Genomic DNA, 26,277 nt, shown 5'->3' on the forward strand with positions numbered 1-26,277 from the left:
TGCTGTCTAGGTTTGTCATTGCTTTAAAAGCAGAGACATCACCTTGCCAACAAAGGTCCGTATAGTTAAAGGTATGGTTTTCCCAGTAATGATGTATGGAAGTGAGAGCTGGACCATAAAGAAGGCTGATCGCCAAAGAATTGATGCTTTTGATTTATGGTGCTGGAGGAAACTCTTGAGAGTCCCATGGACTGCAAGATGATCAAACCTATCCATTCTTAAGGAAATCAGCCCTGAGTGCTCACTGGAAGGACAGATCCTGAAGCTGAGGCTCCAATACTTTGGCCACCTCATGAGAAGAGAAGACTCCCTGGAAAAGACCCTGATGCTGGGAAAGATGGAGGGCACAAGGAGAAGGGGACGACAGAGGATGAGATGGTTGGATAGTGTTCTTGAAGCTACCAGCATGAGTTTGACCAAACTGCGGGAGGCAGTGGAGGACAGGAGTGCCTGGCGTGCTCTGGTTCATGGGGTCATGAAGAGTTGGACATGACTAAACGACTAAATGACTAAACAACAACAACAACAACAACAAGCTAACTAGAATTGGAAATCGGGGTTGTCTTTTTTTTATAAATATTTATTAAGGTTTTTTTTTTATAAAAGAAATGCACAGATAATAAACAACATTAGTTATATCATAACAAAATTTCATAACTTCTTTGGACTTCCTCACGTCTCCTGCTCCCACTTACATCGTTGAAAAGTTTTTTTCAAGCAAATTATCATCTTGTTTACAATCTTATATCCACTCATTTAAATTTAGTCTAACAATTCTCCAAAAGGTTTATATTTTCCTTAATCTCACTTCTCATCAAATTCCAATTTAATTTAGTGGTGGCCAATTATTTATGATCAAGCATCCTTCTTAACATTCAACCAAATTACAATATTTTTGTAAATAAATCTTGAATTTCTTCCAATCTTCTTCAATCCTTTCTTCTCCCAGGTCTCGGATTCTGCCAGTCATCTCCGCCAGTTGCATATAGTCCATCAGCTGCATCTGCCACTCTTCCAGTGTGGGTAGATCTTGAGTTTTCCAGTTCTTAGCGATAAGTATCCTTGCTGCCGTTGTTGCATACATGAAAAATGTTCGGTCTTTCTTTAACACCTTCTGGCCGATAATACCCAAGAGGAATGCCTCTGGTTTCTTAGTGAAGGTATACTTAAATACCTTTTTCAACTCATTATATATCATTTCCCAGAAGGCCTTCACTTTAGGGCAAGTCCACCAGAGGTGAAAGAATGTTCCTTCATTTTCTTTACATTTCCAGCATTTGTTATCAGACGAATGGTATATTTTGGCAAGTTTAACTGGGGTCATGTACCATCTGTATATCATTTTCATTACATTTTCCTTCAAAGCATTACATGCAGTGAAGTTCAGCCCAGTGGTCCACAACCTTTCCCAGTCCTCAAACATAATGTTATGCCCAATGTCCTGTGCCCACTTTATCATAGCCGATTTAACCATTTCGTCTTGTGTATTCCATTTTAATAACAAGTTATACATTCTTGATAATACCTTAGTCTTTGGTTCTAACAATTCTGTTTCCAACTTCGATTTCTCCACCTGGAACCCTAACTTTTTGTCATTTTTAAAAACTTCTTTAATCTGAGCGTAATGTAACCAGTCTCGCACTTTATCCTTCATTTTCTCCAAACTCTGCAATTTCCAATTGTCTCCATCTTTTTCTAATATTTCCCAATATTTTGGCCATTTGGCCTCCATATTGGGTCTTTTTCGGGCCTTGGCTTCCAGAGGAGAAAGCCACCTCGGAGTTTTATTTTCCAATAAGTCTTTATATTTTGTCCAGACGTTAAATACTGCTTTCCTGACAATATGGTTCTTAAAGGCCCTATTAATCTTAACTTTGTCATACCATAAGTATGCATGCCAACCAAAAGCATTGTTAAAACCTTCCAGATCCAATACATCAGTGTCTTCGAGAAGTAGCCAGTCTTTTAGCCAGCAGAAAGCTGCGGCTTCGTAGTACAGCTTTAAGTCTGGCAGGGCAAAGCCCCCTCTTTCTTTCGCATCGGTTAAGATCTTAAATTTAATTCTGGGCTTTTTGCCCTGCCAGACAAATTTAGAAATATCTCTCTGCCACTTCCAGAAGCACTCCGTCTTGTCCACAATTTGCAATGTTTGAAACAGAAACAACATCTTTGGCAATACATTTATCTTAATAGTAGCAATTCGGCCTAACAAAGAAAGCTTCAACTTTGTCCAACTGTCCAAGTCTCTCTTGATTTCAGACCAACATTTTTCATAATTATCCTTAAATAGACTCAGATTTTTTGCTGTTATGTTTAACCCTAGGTACTTTACTTTTTTTACCATAGCTAATTCTGTTTCCCTCTGAAACCATTCTGACTCTGTGTCTGTCAAATTTTTTCCCAGCACTTTAGTTTTCTGTTTATTTAGTTTAAATCCCGCCACCCGACCAAAGTCTTGAATCAATTGTAAAACTCTTTTCGTACTAGATTCTGGCTCCTGCAGAGTCAAAACTAGGTCATCTGCAAAAGCTTTGAATTTATATTGTTTCGCTCTGACCTGAATCCCTTGCACCAACCGGTCCCCTCTGATCATATTCAAGAGCACCTCCAGGACCGAAATAAATAACAGATGGGAAATCGGGCAGCCTTGTCGTGTTCCTTTTTCAATTTTAAACTCTTCTGTAACCACATTGTTAACTATCAGTTTTGCCTTTTGTTCTGAATATATTGCATCCATCCCACTCTCAAAACCCCGTCCCACTCCCATTTCTTTTAGGTTTCCCTTCATAAATTTCCAAGAGATATTATCAAAAGCCTTCTCCGCGTCTATAAAAATTAACACTGCTTTTGTATTTATGTCTGTTTGCAAAAGTTCTAAAATGTCAATAATGTTCCTTGTGTTAGCAAACATGTGTCTACCTGGGAGAAAGCCTGCCTGATCTTTATGAATTACTTCATTTAAAACTCTTTTAAGCCTACTTGCCAAAACGTCAGCAAATATTTTGTAATCCACATTTAAAAGGGAGATGGGACAATAGTTCTTGAGTTGTGTCTTTTCAGTTTCTGATTTTGGTATCAATGTGATGAAAGCTTCCTTCCACAATTCCGGCGCCTTCTTTCCCTCCATAATTTCATTACTGACCTCCATCAATGGTTGTATCAGATAATCTCTTAGTGTCTTATAATACTTGGAGGTCAGGCCATCTGGCCCTGGAGATTTGCCCAATTTCATGTTCTGAATGGCTTGTTCGATCTCTTGTCGTGTTATTTTGCTGTTCAGGAGTGATCTATTTTCTTGTGACAGTTTTTTGAGTCCATTTTTTTCCAAAAATTGTTTAATCTCAACCTCATCCTGCGGCCCTTGAGTGTATAATTTTTTAAAATATTTCTGAAAACACTTTCTAATCTCCACGGGGTTCTGAATGTTTCTTCCTTCAATTTCCAGGTTTGTGACTGTATTTAACTTTTGTCTCTTCTTCAACTGCCAAGCCAGCAGTTTCCCACATTTGTTTGCCGATTCAAAAGTTTTTTGTTTCATTAATTTAATCTTCCACTCTATTTCCTGGTTTATCAGTTTAGAATAATGTGCCTGATGGAGTTTAATTTCTCTCAGAATCGGCTGTGACTTCGGATTTGATCTTAACTTCTTCTCTAACTCTTTAACTTTCTCCAAGATCTTATCTTTCCTCTCATTTTGTGTTCTTTTCTTTACAGCATTCTGTTGTATCAAGAACCCCCTCATCACAGCTTTGCTTGCGTCCCAAATAATTCTTTTTTCCACCATAGTGTTCATGTTTATCTCGAAATAGTCCTTCAAAGCTTTTTGGGCCTTCTTAATGATCTCCTGATCTCTAAACAAATTGTCATTCATCTTCCATCTAAAGGAACCGGTTGGTAATAATGTCATGTCCATTTTCAATGCATTATGGTCGGAGCAGGTCTTTGGGCAGATTTTCACTTTCCTGACCTTGGGTGCCAGACCTCTAGTTATCCATATTTGGTCGATTCTTGTCCAAGTCAGCTGGGCTTCAGAGAAGAATGTTCCTTCTTTTCCCAAGGGGTTCTTCGTTCTCCAGATGTCAATCCAATCCATATTGTCTGTCATTTCAAAAAAGGTCTTTGGTAGTCTGCCATCTTTCGTGACATTTTGGCTTTGTGACTTATCCATGTTAGTTGATACGACCCCATTCATATCTCCCATCATAATGATGTTGTCATAGTCCAGATACTCCAGCATAGTCTCGTGCAACTTCTTATAAAATTCTGATTTCCCTTCATTTGGTGCATAAATTCCTAATAACAAAATCTTCTCTCCTTGATGTTGTATTTCGATTGCCAAAATTCTTCCATGTTCATCTTTGAATAAAAATTTAGGTGACAGGCTCTCTTTTGCATATATCACCACGCCTCTCTTCTTTACTGTGTCTGAAGATATAAATTCCTGACCAAGTCTTTTATTTATTAACACTTTTCTATGGAGCCTAGTCACATGTGTTTCTTGTAAGCAAATAATGTCCAATTGTTCCTTTTTTAATATATGAAAAATTTTCCTCCTTTTTTCCGGAATGTTACAGCCATTTATATTCCAGCTCAGAAGTTGCAGAGACATCCTGAATAAATCTGGTTATTTTTCTGGGGGTGGTACCTTATTCACTGGGTCTTCAGAATCCAAGGGTGCAGGTGCCTCTGGTGCTCCAGGCCCCGAGGGTAATCCAAGTCCTTTTTGAAGGTCCTCTCCGTACGCGTTCAGGAATTTATCTCTATCTTCCAATGTTCTAATTTTAATCTTCTTCCCTCTAAAAGTAAAAGATAACCCTTGAGGAAAGTCCCACCTGAAGATGATTGAGTTGCTCCTCAGCAATCTTGTTAGTTCCAAGTACTCAGATCTAAGATCCAACAGTTGTTTAGGAATGTCCTTGTAAATTTCAGAATTAATGTCCAGGAACCTTCAAATAATAAGTTTTAGCAGAGTTGGTATTAAGAGAGCACAATGTCTCGAACAGTGCTTGCTGGTATTCCAAATGGTGCCTCAAAGTAGCAAATCCAAACCCCCTCAGATTGTTTCCAAGTTTATATTCAAAGTAACCAGATCTGCAGACTGACTGCTACAGTTACTCAGGCAGTTCCAGCACCTGGGTTTCTTACTTAAATTGTAGTTCCACTAGAAGAGGATATCACAGTCCAAATCAAAAACATAAAATCCAATGCTTGCAGTCCTTATTCTGCTTCAAAAGGAGTTCAATAGGTGCTTAGATCCATTAGGTTAAAAGTTCACTCTCTGCCTCCACTCCTCCTGCTCTTTGCTTTGAAGTTCAATAGCAGCGGAAGACGGACTTCCTTTTTTTCGTCACTCCGCTTTCAGCCAAATTCAGTAACTTTTAAATCTTTAAATTTTTTAAAAGTCCTTATTACTCACGGGTTGTTGCTTTCCGAAACAAAAATTCCAGGAAGAAAGGTCAGCGCTCACCGGCAACAGCAACGTGGCTTCGCTCCGTTGATTGCAGAACGACCCTCAGCGCCGCTACCCCCTCCGCGATCCGGAGCCCCTTACGGGGTTCCTTCAACATTTTGGGGGCCGCTCCTGGCGCCCGCCGGGTCCCAAGGCCACAGGCTTCTGCCGCCTGCGGTTTTCCGGTGTGGGTCTCCGCTTCGCCGCAGCGGACGACCCGTTTTCAGCGGAGCTTCCCTCTCCCGGTTAGAAGAGGGCAGCCATTACCGTTCGCGCCGCCTCCGGAAGTCCGGAAATCAGGGTTGTCAGTGGCCTGTACCAAGTTTTATTGTATGAAATTTAAGGCAGGTGCAATGCCTCTGGAAGGTATTGAGTCTAGAATCTACAGCGCCAAGGAAATGGGAAATGGAAACAGACAACCAGCCTTCAAACATAGTTGGTCTGTACATGTTATGTACTGAGTTGAATAGGATCCAAAATGCAGCAGTCTGATTGGTCCTAGAACAATAGGATCCAGAATGCAGCAGTCTGATTGGTCCGCTGGAGCCACCCAATCCAGCTCCAGGTGGAAGTGAATCCGCAAACTGATTGGCCTACAGGAGAATCCTGGAATTAGCCAATGACGTGGGGCCCATTGTGTAAATAATGTATATAAAGCAGATATTTTGGGGGAACTTCCATTCCTCACTACTATGAGCTGAATAAAGAGCATGAAATCCACACTCAACTCCGAGTATATTTCAGTACATTTGGAAGCTCCGTGGTTTGTGTGCCATAGTTCTCAGGAACCATGGTTTGTGTTATGTTCAAATAATGCTACCATGGAGTGGATTAGGATAGCAGCAGCAGCAGCAGCAACAACAACAAATTTATTATTTGTACCCTGCCCATCTGACTGGGTTGCACCAGGCCCTCTGGGAGGCTTCCAGCATACATAAAAACATTAAGCATGTAAAAGGTCTTCTAAAGGTTGTACAGTTACTTATCTCCTTGGCATCTGATGGGAGGGCATTCCACAGGGTGGGTGCCACTACCGAGAAGGCCCTCTGCCTAGTTCCCTGTAACCTCACTTCTCGTGGTGAGGGAACTGCCAGAAGGTCCTCAGAGGTAGAGCTCAGTGTCTGGACTGAACAATGGGGGTGGATAAAAGTAAACTGAATGAGTAAGTTGGGTGTGTTTGTCTTCCTGTTTCCATATTATTTCACATTCTGGTATATATTAGGTATATATTAGGGTCACTACCTATTTCAGCAGAAACCTCTATCCCTTTATGCTACATGCAAAAGACCACTAGAGCTATCTCAGAAACCTATGCTCTCCACCCTGTGAATTGGACGTTTTTGGCCTTCCCTTCTGCCTCTGGTATTTAGCATGCAAGAAGCAGAGCAGTGAAAATGGAGTCCTGATGTATTTTGCATATGTTACGGGTCTAGGACCTTCATGCTCTGGCGCTTGGTGATGATGTCACTGCCGAGTGCTGGAATTCAGAAGTCTCTGTGCAGGTCCGGCTTTGATGGGACTTTCTTCTAAACCTAGTCAGACAGTTAGCTATTCCACCCATGTTAATGCCCCCAAATGGGTCTGCTATCAATAGACCCAAAAAGTACATATAAAATTCCAGGCATTTTTTGAGCCCAATAGCATGGGAAACCAGCACAAAAGCAGTGATCAATGCCAACCTATGAACAAGCCCTTTGATAAAGGATCTTAAGAATTGTTCAAAGTGAGAATTTCAGTAATTCACTAGCAGAATATATACAGTGGTACCTCAGGTTAAGTACTTAATTCCTTCCGGAGGTCCGTTCTTAACCTGAAATTGTTCTTAACCTGAAGCACCACTTTAGCTAATGGGGCCTCCCGCTGCCGCCGTGCTGCCAGAGCACGATTTCTGTTCTCATCCTGAAGCAAAGTTCTTAACCTGAAGCACTATTTCTGGGTTAGAGGAGTGTGTAACCTGAAGCGTATGTAATATAAAGCGTATGTAACCTGATGTACCACTGTAGTTGGAGCTCATGTCTAGTATGTAGGGCACACCAGGAAATAATATGTAGAGTGCAAAAAGGAAATGCTCAAAAGCCATAGCTGGAGGCCGTGCAAATACTCTGATATCTCCTTCCTTTAAAAACCACAACGTTTGCCTTTCGAGCAACACCTAAACCATGGGTAGGCAAACTAAGACCTGGGAGCCAGATCCTGCCCAATTATCTTCTAAATCCGGCCAGCGAATGGTGTGGGAATCCGCGTGTTTTTACATGAGCAGAATGTGTGCTTTTATTTAAAATGCATCTCTGGGTTATTTGTGTGGCATAGGAATTCGTTCATTCCCCCCCCCCCCATATAGTCTGGCTCCCCACAAGATCTGAGGGACAATGGATTGGCCCCCTGCTGAAAAAGTTTGCTGACCCCTGGTTTAAAACTATCTGTGCAACTCCACCGGCAAGAGACTGGCCACAAAATGAGAAAGAAAGGTCACCTGAGCCTTGTAAATTGCAAGACGGCCCAAATATTTACGTCACAGATATTACCAAAGTGTCTGACAAAGAACGTTTGCATACAAAAGCCAAATACACTTCCCACTGCCAGCTAAACACTTTCCTCCAATTCTTCCCAGGAACAGTATCAGTGAAAAACAAAACAGACTTGTTGGTTGGTTGATTGGTTGATTGGTTGAATGGGGAGAGAACAATTATTGACGTGCAAAGCTTTTCTGCCAAATGTCTTTGAACCTTTGTGACTTTTTAAAAAACTCTTTCCTTTTCAATTGCTTGTGAGAGATTGTGCTCAATGCATTTTGGTCTATCAACCTGACGTGGCCAATTGCAGGGCTGCGAGTGCTCCAGTTGGAGAACAGCCTTTACCAAAGGTGTCATGGGCTTTGAAGTTACAGATAGGTAGCCGTGTTGGTCTGCCATAGTCAAAACAAAACAAATTCCTTCCAGTAGCACCTTAAAGACCAACTAAGTCAGTTCTTGGTATGAGCTTTCGTGTGCATGCACACTTCTTCAGATATCTGAAGAAGTGTGCATGCACACGAAAGCTCATACCAAGAACTGACTTAGTTGGTCTTTAAGGTGCTACTGGAAGGAATTTGTTTTGTATGGGCTTTGAAGACACTTGAACTCAGGACGAAAAGAAGAAACATGCTAAGAGGAAGGAAACCCTCACCATGATCAACTCCCACCCGGAAACCCATGTCCCCACTGTGAAAGGATGTGTGGATCCAGAATCAGCCTCCACAGTCACTGTTAAAACTGTGTTTATGGAAGACAATCTTATTTGGCTATGAGTCATCGCCAAAGAAGAAGTAGTTTAGTAAATGAAAATGAAATGAATCTGACTGCAAGCACAAATGCACCAACCATATGCACACCTTACAATTAAAGTTCATCCAATGCACATGTGCTTTAAATGGGTATTGGGGGCATTTTAGATGCATGGCAAGGACCTGCCCCTTGAGGTCTATGGGGAAGTGGAGCATTGGGAAGAGAGATCAAAGGTGGGTGTCTACCACCCTTCCTTCCTTCCTTCCTTCCTTCCTTCCTTCCTTCCTTCCTTCCTTCCTCCCCAGGAGGCCTTTTTGAAATATTAGGCATAAATTTTGTTCCCAGTGCCAAGGGGTGGGGGAAAAATATTCCTTTTAAAAAAAACACACACATCACACTGCCAAACGGACACAACATTTTCTTCCCAAGATAAGGGTATATAATGTTTCTGTTGCCAGGCACAAACATCTGTTGGCATTCCAAGGGGCTCATTTTGCATCTCTGGGAGAGATGGACATTTTGTCAAACCAGATCTCATACTCTTGAGAAACAGCAGCATTGCACAGCAGCTGTCACAGAGGGATATGTTTCTTCGGAAATTGCAAATCCTTCAAAAGCATACTTTTCAGCTTTGATTGTATTTTAAAGAAAAAAAGGGGTGGAGGAAAGGTCACCCCAAAAAAGCTGCCTTGCTCACCCTGTCCCATGCTATTTCCTTTTTCTGACCTATCCAGGCTAGCATTAGAGATGCGATGGCCTGGCAATGCAGTTCTGGTTGGATCCTAGAAGGAATCCCATAATAACCCACTCTGTTTTATATCCCACCTTTCAGACCAACTTGTGACTGACCCTGGGTGGAATTCAGAAATCCCCTGATGTGAAAAGAAGGTACTTCGATGCATGTAAAGGACAGGAGGTCCTCAACTCCTGCATTTTTCCTCCTCCAGATGCAGCCCATGCCCACTCCAGATTCCACGCCATTCTGGAAGCACCCCTGACCTTTAGGAGTAGCTCAGAGAGGGACATGCAAGAGGCAGCTCCATCACTTCAAATTGGACTCTGGACTCAAGCTTTACCCCTTTCAGGGTTCCAAAAGAATGGCGATAGCTCTTGAAATTTGCAGCCAGCCAGATCAACCAAGACATGAAAATACAGTCATACTTTGGATCTCGAACACCCCTGGAACTCGGACGTTTTGGCTCCCAAACGCCACAAACCCAGAAGTGATTGTTCTGGTTTGCGAATGTTCTTTTGGAACCCGAGCATCCGACGGGGCTTCAGCGGCTTCCAATTGGCTGCAGGAGCTTCCTGCAGCCAATCAGAAGCCATAATTTGGTTTTCAAATGTTTTAGAAGTCGAACGGACTTCTGGAATGTATTCTGTTCAACTTCCAAGGTACGACTGTAATGGCAATCTGTTCCCCAACCTCAGGAAAAAAGTGAAATAAGGGGATTCACATAAATAATTTGTTTATCACCTACATGTTGTCCATAGAACATAGCATCTCCTCATGTGACTCTTGAACTCTTTCAAAAGTGCCGGAGAGCTAGTTCCATTCATTCTCAAGCCACAGGCACAAAGTGGCTTGTTTCTGGGAAATAGCTTGGGCTTTTGTCAGGTATACTGGGGGGCAGGCTTGTAGTAGGAGCCCTGCTAGAGAACTGTATATAACCTTGGGTGGACCTAGACACAGGAAAACCCCCCGCTATAAATAAGTCAAAAATTAGATCTTTATGACAAAAGAAAGAAATCCCTATGGATAACCGCATTTTAAAATTTCCTGCTCTCTGGTGCCATCTGGTGTTGCGTTTTTATAGTGCATTCAAATAGCTGTTTCTTTACTAATGTAGCTGAGTCCGTTGTTAATAAACCAATTAAGTTTCAAGCCCCTGTGTGGCGTTTCAATTGGATACTCCAGGATCAACAGAAAATATCTTGGGAACACCCAAGTCTGGAGAGGAAAGACACACATACCCTCAAACATTTCTCTGATGAAAATAGGGGCGTCCTATTCAACAACAACAACAATTTATTATTTATACCCTGCCCATTTGGCTGGGTTGCCCCAGTCACTCTGGGCAGCTTCCAACATATATAAAAACATAATAAAACATTAAACATTAAAAAGCTTCTCTATACAGCGTTGCCTTCTAAAGGTTGTAAAGTTACTTATCCCCTTGGCTTGGGGGTTGCATAACTCCATACCCTCCAACATTTCTCCAATGAAAATAGGGCCATCCTAAGGAAAAGTGGGACATTTTGGGATCAAATTAAAAATTGGGACAACTTCTGTAAATCTGGGACTGTCCCTGGAAAGCAGAGACACTTGGAGGCTCTGAGACAGATTTTGGGGCTGAGACATGATATGAAATTAGGTGTCTATATAAGCTTAAAATGTTTTGTGGGTAAACAGAGGTCACACAAAAAGCAGCTTTTTCTTCACTTTAATACTTGTGCACATTAGGAATCTTGCCAGAGGCCTGAAGACAACTGATCTCACAAACACGGAAGAAGAAACAAGAAGTTGTGGTCTAATGCACACATACGCCCTGGGTTGGGGCAGAATGATTGAGTCAGTTTATGGTGGCTGCTGCAAAGTTGCCTAAAGCAAGAGCCAAAATGAGTTTGGGGATTCCCCGCATTGGCAAAACATTGCATGAATTGGGAGGGAAGTCAGAGGATTTCCAGCAAGGCTAGTAAAATATGCCAGTGGAGTGATGCAGAGTTCCTTTACCAACACCATTTATGCCATTCCATAAGAAAAGTTTCTCTTTTCATAAGATACAACAAAAACAAAACTCATCGCACACCCGAAATTCAAAGGCAGATTTAAAACTGATAGGCCCAATCCATCATTTCCTCCAGTTCCTTTATTCAACAGTGGAACTCTGATTGGTTTGAGAAGATATTGAATTATTTGGGTAGGTTTGAACAATTTGGGGCAATTTGGTTTAAAGTTAAATAAACCTTGTGGTGGGAGGAGTGTTAAGGTATATAGAATTGTACATATGGTTGATTTGAATATGTTATTATTGATTATGTATACCCAATGTATCAGCCGCCTGGGGGTTTTCACTGTTTGTGTTTTGGTTGTTGGTAAAAAAAAAATTAAAATAATAATAATTAAAAATATATATTCAACACTGGCACTCAGTTCAGGTGCAGCTAATCCTTTGTTACTACCACCCCTATTATGAAAGCACTTCTGGTGGGATGAGGGTAGTTGAGGGAGATTTTCGACAGGGCAAGCAACATTTTCCGGAAGTATTCGCATTCCGACCCTTACAAAGTAAGGTGGATGCTAGTCAGGAGGTATAAACCTCCCTCTCTCTCTCTGTTTGGAATGGGTGGAGAAGATATGGCTTGCACCATTCACAATGACATTGTAGTTAAGGTCAAGCTGATGGCAGATGCACATTGCCATCTCCCATTGTGCATGACTAGCAGAGATCACGAGAACAGATAGCGATTCCTCTGAAGCCTTAGGCATGTTTCCACTGGAGGCTTGCTCCAAAGATGACCCTTTTTAAGTCGCTCAACGTGCTACTACAATCAGGGGCGGAGGGAGGAGGGTGTGGTGGGTGCAGGCCGCCCCGGGTGTCACCACTAAGGGGGGGGGACAAAATGCCGGGCGGCACTCACTGCAGGCCTGCAGCGCGCCCGAGCCACGTGTCTCTCCTGGGAGACACACGGTGGCTTGGGCATGCGCAGCCTCCGCACTGCCCAAACAGTCCGCCCAGCTTCTTCTGCTACTGACTACAGTTAGAATTGGGGATGGGGGACCTGTGGAAAGAGGAGGTTTTTCAACACTTTGGTTGTGTGGGGATCCTGAGCCACGCCTTTTCCACCCGGTCTGTCAGTGAATAAGGAGCAACAGGGGCAATTGCCAGGCCTTGTAACGCTGTTACCGCTGCCAAAGTTATTTCCAAACTTCACGCGGCAATTTACTGAGAGAATATGGAGGCTGCCGACATTAGAACCCGCTGGATTTGCCCAAGATTACATGCACAGCTAGAATTGTAGCTGGTAGAAGAACAGGGTCAGTTCTTGGCAGTTCAGGACTTATGGTGCAATATGGTGCATGATGCAGTAACCTTTTATGGGGCAGGAACCTCCTGGGAACCTGCATGAATCATAGGATCATAGAATTGTAGAGTTTGAAGGGCCATCTAGTCCAACCCCCTGCAATGCCGTCTTGACTTCCATAATGGGGAAATGGCTAAGTATTAGTTAATTAATCAATTAATCAAAAATTCAAATATAGAACTAAATAGATTGAGAACCTGAAGGTTTCTTTTAATGGTAAAGGTTGCTATAACCTTGCTGTTACCAGATATAAGTGCTTTGTGTTTTATTAATAGTTTCATGTAAGTACCCAGAGGTTTTCAAACTTTTTGAGTCCATGGCTCCCTTAACCGACTACAATCTTTCTGCTGCACCCCTGTGGGGCTCAGGAGCCCAGTTATGTCACCCCTTGCCTGCTGAGCTAGCAGCCCCTCACCCCTTTCAAAACACCCTCCCTTGTGGAGTGTTCCCTCAGCCTCCTCTCCTTTCCCCTCTCCTTGGGAGTCCTCCAGGCAGCTGCTACTGCCATCCCAGGTCTCTAAGCTGCTCCCCACCCACACCCCAAGGAGAGTTGCCTCGGAGAGGACCATTCGCCTGCAGAGCTAATAGCCAGGGCTGCTGCAACAAACAGCTGTGCAAGCCTTTGGGAGGCAGAAACGTGAGAGGGAATCAGAGGAGGGAGGGAAGGAAAGAAGGACACAGGCCAGTGTTGCCCTTGGCACCCCAGGGTGCCACGGCACACTGGCTGAAAACCACTCCTTCGGAGTATGGTTTCTGGGGATCTCTCATTTTGCTGCAGCAGAGGATATTAAGGTCCATGATTAACCATAGTTTAGAGGTCCCGGGCCCTAAGGAAGTCAGCTATCCTCCACCAGGGCCAGGGCCTTTCCAGTGATGGCTCCAACCTCCTGGAATGCTCTGCCCCATGAGACTAGGGCCCTTCAGGATTTAACCTCCTTCCGTTGGGCCTGTAAGACAGAGCTGTTCCATCTGGCTTTTAAGTTGAATTCAGCCTGATCTTTTATTTCCCTTCTCTTCCTTTCCCCTCCCCTTTTATGAAGATTAACCACTCTGAGACCCCACAGCTATTTCTCCCCTGGCCTCCTCGCTGGCCCAAGTAGGACTAATTCAGCCAGCTAGCCCTGGTGATTATCCAATATTTATTAGATGGATTTCCCCTAAATTGATTTTTGAACTTTGAATTTTATTGTTATTCATGTTTTTTATACTGTATTTTATGCTGCTTGTATAAGTACCTAAGTGCTTTAAATTTGTTGTTAGCCGCCCTGAGCCCGGTTTTTGAACCAGGAAGGGTGGGGTATAAATAAAAACTTAGTATTATTACTAGCAGATTACAAAGAGTGGTTTTTTTTTTTTTTTTTACTGCATCCATTAGCCTCATGACCATTGCCTCTTGTGTACCATGATTGTGTGAGTAATCCCAAGCTCCTGGAGAGGGCAGCTACACGGCCATTGCATGGTGTGGATGGATCTGCTCTGCTGCGAGCACAGAGGGAGGTCCACAGGCACAGGCTCTGCCACGGGTGCAGCACTCCTGCCAGTGTTCCATGGATTGGATCTGTTGTGGGGATCCACTAGATCAGGGGTCAGTAACCTTTTTCAGCCGTGGGCCGGTCCACCGTCGATCAGGCCATGTGGGGGGCCGGACTATATTTTGAAGGGAAAAAATGAACGAATTTCTATGCCCCACAAATAACCCAGAGATGCATTTTAAATAAAAGGGCACATTCTACGCATGTAAAAACACCAGGCAGGCCCCACAAATAACCCAGAGATGCATTTTAAATAAAAGGAAACATTCTACCCATGTAAAAACACGCTGATTCCCAGACCGTCCATGGGCTGGATTGGGCCACATCCGGCCCCCGGGCCTTAGGCTGCCTACCCCTGCAATAGATTCAAAGCTCCACTCACTTCCCCCGACATGTCCTCAGAAAGACCAGAAGGTATGCCGGCCTCGGAGCTTGCATTTCCCCCCTCTCATTAGTATAAAAAAAATAAAAAGACTGAAAAATAAAAAGATTGAAAACCCACTCACTGCCCAGTCTTCTCCCTGCCTAGTGCAGGCCAGTAAAGAGGTGGCATAGCTCAGTCAGTAAAGCATGAGACTCTTAATCTCAGGGGTTTAGCCTCACGCTGGGCAAAAGATTCCTGCAAAGCACGGGGCTGGACTAGATGACCCTCATGGTCCCTTCCAACTCTAAAATGATATATGATTCTCCTTCCACACCCGCTAGGAATGCTTTGCCCAACTCTTCATGCTCCACTCGCTATTGTCTGAGCTGAATTTCCCCACATGTGATTCAGTTTCCCCCCAACCAACCAAGTGACCTCACTCAAGGTTCTGCGCTTTCAATCTGAATGAAATAGAGACCTTGCGTGAGTCACCTCCAGCTCCCACCTACCCACAGACAATTAGCCATGACTATTAGTGATGCACAAGAGCATGAGAAACCTCAAGTGCCTCTGCGATTAGGTTGTTTGTTCAACTTATCTCACGAAAGCCTCCCCCTCGAGCGAGGTCGGGAATAACCCAACCCTGTGCTACTGCTAGGTGCACTTAACCACATTGATTTAATTGGGCTTGTGCATGGCTGAATTTGCAGAAGAGCCTTCCATTAGTTGTCGCCCAGCTGCAAGCGAAGTTTCAAAGCTAGCCTCAAGCTAGGGCCGCCAACTATTTTGTCTGGCAAGGCTCCTGAGCCTTTCACAGCTGACACACAGGGGGAAATCGAGCATATGAAACTTTTGTAATGTGGGAAGACTTCACATGCTGCAGAATTATTATTATTATTATTATTATTATTTGCATTTAAAGACACAGGAGCCTTGCCAGGAAAAAAGTTGGCAGCCCCTTTCGCATTTCAGAGCAAGGCAGCCATGAAATATGCAACCTTCCAGCTACAGTTTGCAAAGCTGGCCTCCAAGAAGGCATAATGCCAGAGTTTATTTCTTCATAGTTCAGTCTATGTTCATTGCATCCCTGCACATCCAAACACTTCCCCAGCTGCACAAGAGCCAGTTCCCAAAGAATCAGGATCCTACTAGTTTTAGAGGCCCCAGCTGACGACGGCGACGATTTTGACTTATTACCTGCCCTTCATCGTAAGGGTGGGTGACAACAATTTGAAATACAACTCTAAAACCATTTCAAACATTAGGTAAAGGTAAAGGGACCCCTGACCATTAGGTCCAGTCATGACCGACTCTGGGGTTGCGGTGTTCATCTCGCTTTATTGGACGAGGGAGCCAGCGTACAGCTTCCAGGTCATGTGGCCAGCATGACTAAGCCGCTTCTGGCAAATCAGAGCAGCACACGGAAATGGCGTTTACCTTCCTGCCGGAGCGGTACCTATTTATCTACTTGCACTTTGACATGCTTTTGAACTACTAGGTTGGCAGGAGCAGGGATCGAGCAACAGGAGCTCACTCCGTTGCAGGGATTCGAACCGCCGACCTTCTGATTGGCAAGTCCTAGGCTCTGTGGTTTAATTCACAGCACCACCCGTGTCCCAGGTGGGTCAAACTGTCAAACATTACAGTTCCCCAAATAGGGTGTTGCCTGTTGTCAAGACGATGTGGCATGTTCCCAGGTCTTTTTTCTCCCTTGTGAATCATGTGAAGACACCGACTAGGACCAACAGGGTGCATAGCTCTATCTACCCGAAGACACAAGGGTGAGCAATTGGGGCCAAGAGCTAATCAATCAGCTGCGGGCTGCATTTAGCTCCAAGTCTGCCAGTTGCCTATCAGTGGGCTCAGGCAACCACTTCAGGCCGGGGCCACACCCACGCACATGCGGTGTGTGTGTGTGCACCAGCCCGGTGCCCTCAAATGCTCCACAGGGGTCGTGTGAACGCGCCCTCCGGCTGCCAGTTGCAGTTCCCACGACTTCTCCAGCGCAGCCACCCTGGGGCTCTCCACGTCCCACAAACGTGGCAGGCGGGGGGCTTCATTTCATTGCAATATGCAGCACCACGTCGCTCCACAAGGCCGATCGGTGGCCGAGGAGAGTCGGCTACCCGGTTTCTCCAAACCAGCGGAGGGCGGGGGAAGCAGCAGCCCGAGGCTTCCTGTGCGTGCCGGCGAGCAGCCGCAGAAGCGGAGCGCACAGGTGGATGACCGAACATAACCCCGGGCGGCAGACGCTAGAGACCCGCGAGCGCGCCTCCCCCGCGCCCGCCCCTCCTCGGAGTCGCCGCAATTCAATTAAGCCCCTAACCTGCCCCCGCCCTCGAGAACCCCTCCCTCCAGCCACATCCCTCTCTCTTTCTCTCCCGCATCGCCAAGCGTTTCCCACCGGCAACTCCCAAAGGCAGGCAGGCAAGGCAGGGACCCCACCACCAACACCACCCCGTGGGGGATTGCGGGGGGGGGGCTGCTGCTGCTGCGCTTCGCTTCCCACGCTCCCACGTGGGCTGGCAGCCGCAGTGAATCCGGATTGTCTGAGCGCGAGGGAGACCCAGCCTCTCCCGCCCTACCGAAGCGCAGCCTTATCCCAGGGGCAGAGAGAGAGCCTGCCTTGCAAGCGGGAGAAAGTCCCAGGTTCAATATACAGTGGTTCCTCAGGTTAAGTACTTAATTCGTTCCGGAGGTCCGTACTTAACCTGAAACTGTTCTTAACCTGAAGCATCACTTTAGCTAATGGGGCCTCCTGCTGCTGCCGCGCCACCGGAGCACAATTTCTGTTCTCATCCTGAAGCAAAGTTCTTAACTCGAGGTACTATTTCTGGGTTAGCGGAGTCTGTAACCTGAAGCGTATATAACCCGAGGTACCACTGTACTCCTAGGGGGCCAAGGGGTCTCTCCCCCATTAAGGATTTGAGGGGGCCGGGCCCGTCCAAAGTTCATGGGCACTGCCATTCATGCACCGCGTCATATGGTCGATTATGCGGGCGTGGCTTACTTGCCCCCCCCCAATATTTTATCCAAGTTGGTACCCCTGGTTTGGTGAGACGCCTGCCTGAGATGCTGGAGAACAGCTGCCAGTCCGTGTAGACGATGCTCAGCTAAGATGGGCCAACGGTCTAACGCGGTATAAGGCAGCTCCCAATGTTTCTTAGAGGGCGCCCCTTTTGACGCACGTCTAGACTACTGCCTAATCGCCACTGAGGGCCAACCCTTCTCAATTTCCTTGCCAGTTTCGAAAGAGATTGAGGACGATCGCGATTGCTCTGACCCTCTCAATCAAAGCCCATTCAGAACATTCTGTAGTTCTGATTAAAAAAAAAAAAAAAAACCCAAGAAAAAATCTTGATTGTTTTTGCAGCCCCGTCTTTCCAAACGTAGTCCCTCGCTCTGGGATAGCTCAGTCGATAAAGCATGAGACTCTTAATCTCAGGGTTCTGGGTTCGAGCACCACGCGAGTCCGAAAGATTCCTGCATTGCAGGGGGTTGGACTAGATGACCCCCGGGGTTCCTTCCAACTCTACAATTCTAAAATTTTGTACCTGGTAGCCCATCTCGCCCCCTTTCCTCTTCCACAGTCAGGGAGCCCCCACCCCCCAGTAATTCCTCAGGGGGTTAAACTCCAAAGGCGATTCTCTCCCCCGCCCTCGCGCGCGCGCATTGGAAGGTGTAAAGAGCAGCAATACAAGGCAGCGTTTCTGAACATGTGCAGAGCGCATCTCCCTGAGGCGCCAGAACCAGCCCTCATACTTCGAGAAATACAAAAGGGAGTCAAAAGGTAGATTTTTTTTTTTTTTTTTTAAAAAGGCACTGAAGAATGCAATCGTCGCAGCTCCATTCAGGCAAACCGGGTTCCAAAATAACTCAGCCACCTGATCCGCCTCGCCCTCGCCAGAAATGTTCCGCCGCACAAAGAAAGACCGAGGAGATCGCTGGGTTTGCGAGGAAACCCCCGTCGCTTCCCCGGTTCATTCCCCCTATTCACCAGACATCTCAGCCCCCTCGCCAGCCCACAAGAGCTCCTTGGCTGATGCTGAATCATAAATCCAGGGCATCTTGGTTGGGCTGGGCAGATGTGCGGCGGAGGCGCGCGCCAGATCCCCACCCCACGGATCTGTCCTCTCCCCACCCCAGACAGAACCCAAATTCCCCCATCAGTAGACAGTAGCTGATGCCCACAATACGACGTGACAAAGGAAAAGCTGGCGAGGTCCTCAGTCATTCTCTCCCTAGTCCATATAGATATTCATTCATGGTCTCTTTTTTCCCCTGGGTGGGGGGATTCCACTTCTCACGTGTGGATTTCGTCCCGATCATCGGAAACATGCACGCTTTTTTTCCGCTTTCTCTCTCAACCACCCTCTGCCTGCCTTCCCTCTGACTCCTACAACAACGGCTCCTCATCCGACCGTATTTGCCCCTCTCGGACTGGACATTTGTTAAACGCAGAGTCCACAGGGTGCGCGTGTGTTTATAGGGATCAGGATCACACCTCTGATCCTTCTTGGAATCTAGCAGGAAAACAGGCTGGCCAACATGCATATTTTTTTTCTCTAAACCCACTACTAAGAATATTACATATACAGCATCGGAAATTGCCGTCCGCATTTCTCAAGACCACCCGTTGCGTTCCCCATCCCGCATCCCGTCTACCTGGTCGGGTTTGGTGTGTGTGATTTTTTGGCGGGGTGGGGACCCCGGAGATGCTGCTCCTCTCTCTTCCTTAATCAGTTCTTCATCTCTCTCTTTCTCCCCTCCCTTCCATTCAATCCCTCTTTAATCCCACCCACCTGGCATGACTGATGCTTCACCAAGCCAACCCAGGCGCCTCTGAGGTGGTGGCCTTATCTTAGCCGAGCCAATGGCGAAGAAGCCGGCACGTACCTTTGAACCGAAAGTGACAGCTCCCGACCTAGAGTACGTGTGTGGCTGCAGATAATAATAAGCGCGCCGGGGGAGGAAGGGCTTACAGAGGCGAGGCGAGGAGGGAAGGAATCAGGGCAGAGCCAAGACGAGGTGAAGGCGGGCGGGAAACAAGTCACGCGCCGGGAGCAGATTCAGGCACAACATGAACTTGTGGAACTCCCTGCAACAAGATTAAGGTGGGAGGGTAGCAATGCATGGGCAGTAGATTCCGAGCAGGCACAAAATTAACTGGTGAAACTTCCTGCAATAGAGTTTAAGCCGTCCATGGACAGTAGATTCAGGGCAGGGACACCCGGTGGAACACCCTGCAGCAAGATTTGGTGCTGGTATTGTTTAGCTGTTTAGTCGTGTCCGACTCTTTGTGACCCCATAGACCAGAGCACGCCAGGCACTCCTGTCTTCCACTGCCTCCCGCAGTTTGGTCAAACTCATGCTGGTAGCTTCGAGAACACTATCCAACCACCTCGTCTTCTGTCGTCCCCTTCTCCTTGTGCCCTCCATCTTTCCCAACATCAGGGTCTTTTCCAGGGAGTCTTCTCTTCTCATGAGGTGGCCAAAGTATTGGAGTCTCAGCTTCAGGATCTGTCCTTCCAGTGAGCACTCAGGGCTGATTTCCTTAAGAATGGAGAGTTTTGATCTAATTGCAGTCCATGGGACTCTCAAGAGTCTCCTCCAGAACCATAATTCAAAAGCATAAATTCTTTGGCGATCAGCCTTCTTTATGGTCCGGCTCTCACTTCCATACATCACTATTGGGGAAACCATAGCTTTAACTATACGGACTTTTGTTGGCAAGGGGATGTCTCTGCTTTTTAAGATGCTGTCTAGGTTTGTCATTGCTTTTCTCCTAAGAAGCAGGCGTCTTTTAATTTCGCTGGTATCCTGCATTCATTACACTGAGTGTGCTGGGCCCATTGTTAGGTACCTAGCATTTGATACCCAGCCCAGATGTGCATGATGAGTCAGTTTGGTTCTTTACAGCCAGTGTGGGGTTGACCCACATCTCTAACCAGGCTATTGCTAGAGATGACTTTGAAAGGGAGCCATAATAAATGCATGGACAGCTAAGAAGTGGCTGTAGAAAAATAGAATTGTAGAGTTAGAAGGGACCTCAAGGGTCGTCTAGTCCAACCCCTCCATTTTCCAGGGCAACTGGACAACAGTATGGGGCAGGGAGCTTTTGCTTTCTAGCTCTGCTTATGGTTCCCAGATCTATCTGACTGTCCATCGTTGGAAACAGGAGTGTTGGCTAGGTAGGACTGATCCAGCTCAGCTTATGTTCTTAACATATAATTCATACCACAGAATGTGGCACTGGATGCAAGTTAAGATGGCATTTTTTAAAAAGAAAGGAAGAGGAGAGCAGCATCAATCTGGACCAAAAATAAGAGGTTTGCACTGAAAGGTGGTAGAAAGTAGGGATGGAGAATCTATGACCTTCCAGCTGCTTGTTAGAGTCCAACTCCCATCAGCCTCAGACAGCATAGGCAATGGTGAGGGATATATTCTCTGGGGCTTTGGGCAGTGGTCTCTCTCCAGTCCTATGTGAAGAAACTGAGGATTGAACCCAGGACGTCTTGCTCCACCCCACAGAGCCACAGCCCTTCCTCTTTTCATTTTTGCTTGTGGGAATAATTCAGCAAATGGACGAGCATTTGCCATGACAACTAAATGAAACTTCCATGTTCAGGACCAGTTCACCTTTGTATGAATGGGGGGGGGGGAATGGGGACAAGGAGATAGAAGCTGTCACCTTTCTGCTTTGCTTACCAGAAACATTTGCATGGCTACTGTTCCAGGGAACCTGAGTCTGAGCAAACTAAGCTTTTTTTATAAAAAATAAAAAGTAAATAAATGAAGTTTTACCTAGTAGTGATCTCAAATGTTTGAATGTTCAGACCTATGCTGGCTGTTTGTCTGTAATAATAAACATTCATTCATTCATTCAGTGCTCAGGCACTTCACACAATTTACAATACTCGGTTTGTGGCGGTAGCCCTTAAAATTGCAAGGCATTATATTTCTGTTGCAAATGAGGCAGAGGGAATAGTGCATTGTTCATTGACACCTGGTGAGTTTAGTGACACCTGGTGACGCAAGTGGGATGTGTCACTTGGGGGCTTTGCAGTTCATAGCCGAGGTCCTCTTAGGACAAAACTGGAGATGAGGTGGAAAATCTGTGAGAGCATCTGTAACTCCACCCCTGCCTCAATACACACAGCTGCTTGAGTCCTGTGTGTGTGTGTGTGTGTGTGTGTGTGTGTGTGTAAGAAAGAGTGCAATTTGCAGCAGGGAAAGCATAAGGCAGGAAACACTCAGAGCTCAATTAGACTGATGTTAAATATGCCATTGCATTTAATGCACAAGGTTTGGCTTTTTTTAAAAAAAGCAAATTGCTTTTGCTTGAGGTGTGTGTGTGGGGGGGTAAAATTTAATGAGATCATGGAGTAGCATGGAGTTTAACCCTTTTGTCCCTTGCTGTGGTCCTGAGAAGGAAAACTGTAACCTGGAGCGAAATATTTGCACAAGGAGGAAATTCCCATTGTGGATGCCCTATCTCTACAAACACCAACTGCAGGAGAGGGATATTACACAGGATCAAAGCAAGGAAGGAAAGGGTTAAATTCCACCCTCCATGCCTGCAAGCACCCCACCAAACTTCATTCATAATTTTAATTTAAAAAAAACCCTGCATGCTAGATGCAAAGGCTAGCTTAAAGCTCGTGTCTAGCCTGGCAGTTGAACATCCGTCTCCTGGAGCCCCACCTCTGAAGCAGCCCCTTTCTGATTTATCTAATTAGTTAAAACACACACCCAGGGTAGCCTAATAGCCGATCCTCTACTTCAAATCTGCCGTGGCCCCCAAAAGCTCTGATATACTCACTGTTGTGCACAGCTAGAGCTGGACAGTGTTGATTGGTGCCCATTGGGACTGGTAGGGTGAAAGACAGGGAGACTGTGTAGTCGTAGAGGGAGCCGGAGCCAAGGATAGGCTGAGCCAATTAATTCCATTTCTGTCCCCATCTGCCTCCCTGCTGAATTCTACAAGGGGAAGCTATGAAGGAGGAGGAAGCTCACAGCTAGGGTCATCCTCTGTGCTGGTTGCAAGGAAGAAGGCAGGCAGGTGAGGGCTGGGCAAAGGTGCAGTGGAACAGAATTTTGCCGCAATGTACCAGCCTCCACTGGAGATAGTGGGACTTACTGGGAACTCTAGTTTTTGGGATGTGTTTGGGGGCAGAACATTCTCAAACCTTCTGGAACTCACTGGAACTGTCTCGATCGACAGACCTGCAGCTGTTGTTTTAGTCATGTGAGACTCAAGGTCAAAAAAACCCGCTCTGTGTAGGAGATAAATATCCTGCTCTGAGCTGCTCAGTATTCTCACTCCCTTTCTTTTGTACAGCCTATTCGTGTTTCTGCTTATGGCACTGGATGAGGCCTTTTCAGCTAACTTTCAGGCCTTGCTGGGGACCCTGCAAGATTCCTGGACTTTGCAACCATTTTACGCTTTTCAAACCTCTGCAAACTTTTACTGATGAATTCTGTCGCCTGCGTGTGTTTCTTCAGACTCAGCAACAGTTTGATAAGAGTATATATTTAAAGTAGATGAATAAATAAGCTAATTAATTTGGATATGCAGAAGATATTAAAAAATAATTTAAGGAACCACAGAAAGAGGGGGAAGGAAGTCAAGTTTTGAAATGTTAAAATGGTTGTAAAATTAATGAAATGTATAAATCTGAAAATCATAAATAAAATTTCGAAAAAGACAGTTGGATGGTGCTGATCTGAATAGGGGCAAGGTAAATAAGTTGCCTTCTTCCCTAGTTGCTCAAACTGCAGTTTTTCATTTCTCCCTGCAACCCCCCCCCAAAAAAAAATCTGGGTATAGAAACTGTATTTTCTATGATTTGCTAGCATAACACCCATCTTTCGGCCCCTCACTTTCTTATCATTTGGTGCGTTGCAGTGAGAATAAGCTGACCTTCAGAAGAGTACAAAGGAACTTCAAAGGAACTGATGTGGACAACAGGCCAAGTTAACGTTGCGACTTTGCTTAAAGTTCCCCATTGCTGTGGCATTGTTTAGCGAAGCTAGGAGCGTGTTTCTGTAACCAATGAAATGTACATATGCGTTGACCATGCTTCAAGTAGCTTATGCATATTCACAACAGGAAAATTAAAAAATTGTCCAGTAGCACCTTAGGGACCAACTAAGTTTGTATAGGTATATAAGAACAAACCCTTATATATAAGGGTCTGGTGACCTCTGTTTCAGTGTATCTGAAGAAGTGTGCATGCACACGAAAGCTTATACCTTAAGGAAGACATCTGAAGGCAGCCCTGTTTAGGGAAGTTTTTAATGTTTAATAGATTATTGTATTTTAATATTCGGTTGGAAGCTGCCCAGAGTGGCTGGGGAAACCAAACCAGATGGGCAGGGTATAAATAAATTATTATTATTATTATTATTATTATTATTATTATTATACCTAGAACAAACTTAGTTGGTCTCTAAGGTGCTACTGGACATTAAAAAAAAAAATCAAATTTATTTTGACTGTGTCAGGGGTTCAGAAGGAGAGACACAGGAGGGGGAGCAAATTGAGAGTGAGGAGGAGGAGTACGAGGGGGGAGCAGGCAGTGACAGTGGAAAGAGTTATTCCACAAGCCTCTCCAGCGAATCGGAGGACTCACAGAAGGGAGCGCCGATGGCCAGAGCGAGGGGGGTTCCAGGGGGGAAGCCCCAGGAGGAAGGGGCCAGCGGGGAGTCCCTGAGCAGCAGTTGGAAATCAGGACCAGCTTCCCCACCAGAGCGCAGTGGGGAGGGGGAGTCCCAGGAATCGGGACCAGTGCTCTCACCACCAGCGGGAGGAGAGGAGTCAGGTTTGGTCACGCCCACATCAGGAAGCGGGGAAACGGTCAGGAGGAAGGTTACCATCTGGGCGCGCGCGCCAAGTTCAAATGTACAGGCGAGCGGCACAGCAGGGAGCCCGGGTAGGGAGCCAGGTCCTAAAGCCCGCCGGAAGGAAGGGGAAGACCAAGGGGGGTCAGCGTCAGAGGAGTCCAGGAAGGAGGAGACCCCAGAGGGCAGAAGGACCCAGCGAAGGAAAGAACAGCGTAGGAGGTGGAGCCGGGCTAGGATCTTAAACTGGTGTGGGAGGAGCAGTGAGTCAGAGGGGACTTAGCCGGTCTAGCGTCGAGACGTGGGTCTGCGCGCCCAGAGCTTTGAAATGGAAACTAAACTTCAATAAAGACTTTGTATATTATATCCACCGGGCGTTGGTCCTCTGTGAGCTGGGATCTAGAGGCAGACCTGACAGTAAGTCCCCTCTCCACCTTTCACCAAGAACCTCGCAGCGAGGGGCGAAGATTGGTGCTTAACGAGTTCACAAAAGCAAGGCAAGATGACTACCGAACAGCAAATGGCAGCCCTGCAAAATGCAGTGACGCGACTCAACGAGGAGATACTCGCATCTAGGAGGAGGGAAGACGAAGCAGCTGCTGCCTGCAAGGATCTACAAGCCAGGTTGGAAGCGCTTACAAAGCAGGGGCACCCCCCCCCCAAAGCCAGAGGGGATTGGGCTGGGGAAAAGAGGGGGCAGCCTTGTGTCTCATTTCGATGGGAATTTGCAGCAGTACCCTAACTTCCGAGCAGACGTGCTGTTTGCGCTGCAATTGCTGGATAAAGACTTTAGAGATGAGCAGGAGAGGGTGGGATTTATATTATCTCATTTGCATGGAGAAGCTAAAGCGTGGCTGCGCAATCTGTGGAGAGATAAGGATCCGGCACTCCGAAGTGCGGATGCCTTCATTAAAGCCATGGATTTGTGTTTTTTATCAACAATAGACATTGATATCGCCAGAAAACAGATACATAGGCTGAAACAAGGGAGAGCCACGGTGAGGGAGTATCATTCCCGCTTCTTTGGATTGGTGAATGCGCTGGGATGGGAAAAAGATTCAGCTGCAGTCAGAGACCTTTTCTGGGAAGGGCTGAATGGAGCTGTAAAAGACGAAATTGCAAGGGGGGAGAGACCCCAGACCACCAAAGACGTTGTGGAGAGGGCACTCACGATGGGGGTTAGGCTAGAAGGACGCCCTTGGGACAAGGAGGAAGGGCATTGGGGACGCACGCCAGCGAGAGGACCGCCCCCCTTTCCCAAGGAAGCGGCGCGCGCTCGATCCATGCCTCCGCTGGGAGAGGGAGAGGAGCCGATGGAGATAGGTGGTGCTAAGGCTCAGTCCCCAGCCGGAGCCCTAACGCCGGGAGCAGTCAAAATGAAGCCTCCTAGAGGGACCAGGAAGTGCTACATCTGCGACAGTGCTCAACACATGGCGAAAGAGTGTCCCCGGAGGATCCACAAGCACACTGCAGCCTCAGCAACAGTAACAGAATCAGTTCAGCAGACTGCACCACAGCAGGGAAACGGCACTGTCTGGCTGGAAGTGGAGCCACTGGGGCCCAGCCAGACGTATCAGTGAAGCAGTCCCCAGGCATCTTACAGCCCACAGACCCCCTCCCGCCCAAACCAGTGGTGCAGCTCACCGCATCCCTCCAGCTCCCAAATGGGCTCATCGTGGAAGTCCCCATTTCCATTGATTCTGGGAGCAATGCAGATTTTATAGGCATGGAGTTCATCCA

The 26,277-nt window shown here is 46.2% G+C and overlaps 1 protein-coding gene and 1 long non-coding RNA gene across 3 annotated transcripts in view; both read right to left on the reverse strand.

The window, feature by feature from the left end:
- SLCO4A1 (solute carrier organic anion transporter family member 4A1) overlaps positions 1-19,463 on the reverse strand; it is a 62,056-nt gene extending 42,593 nt beyond the window's left edge. Inside the window, exon 1 of one of the 2 annotated variants that reach the window (XM_081867648.1) lies at positions 19,360-19,463. The gene's annotated coding sequence lies outside the window, so the exon portion shown is untranslated. Of the gene's footprint in view, positions 1-9,873; positions 9,886-19,359 lie in introns of those variants that run through there. The other variant, XM_081867649.1, reaches the window with a different exon arrangement.
- Positions 1-26,277, reverse strand: part of LOC309345223 — a 434,352-nt gene that overhangs the window by 342,901 nt on the left and 65,174 nt on the right. The window lies entirely within an intron of this gene.

Source organism: Podarcis erhardii (assembly GCF_964252035.2).
Source record: "Podarcis erhardii genome assembly, chromosome: 6".
NCBI lineage: Eukaryota > Metazoa > Chordata > Lepidosauria > Squamata > Lacertidae > Podarcis > Podarcis erhardii.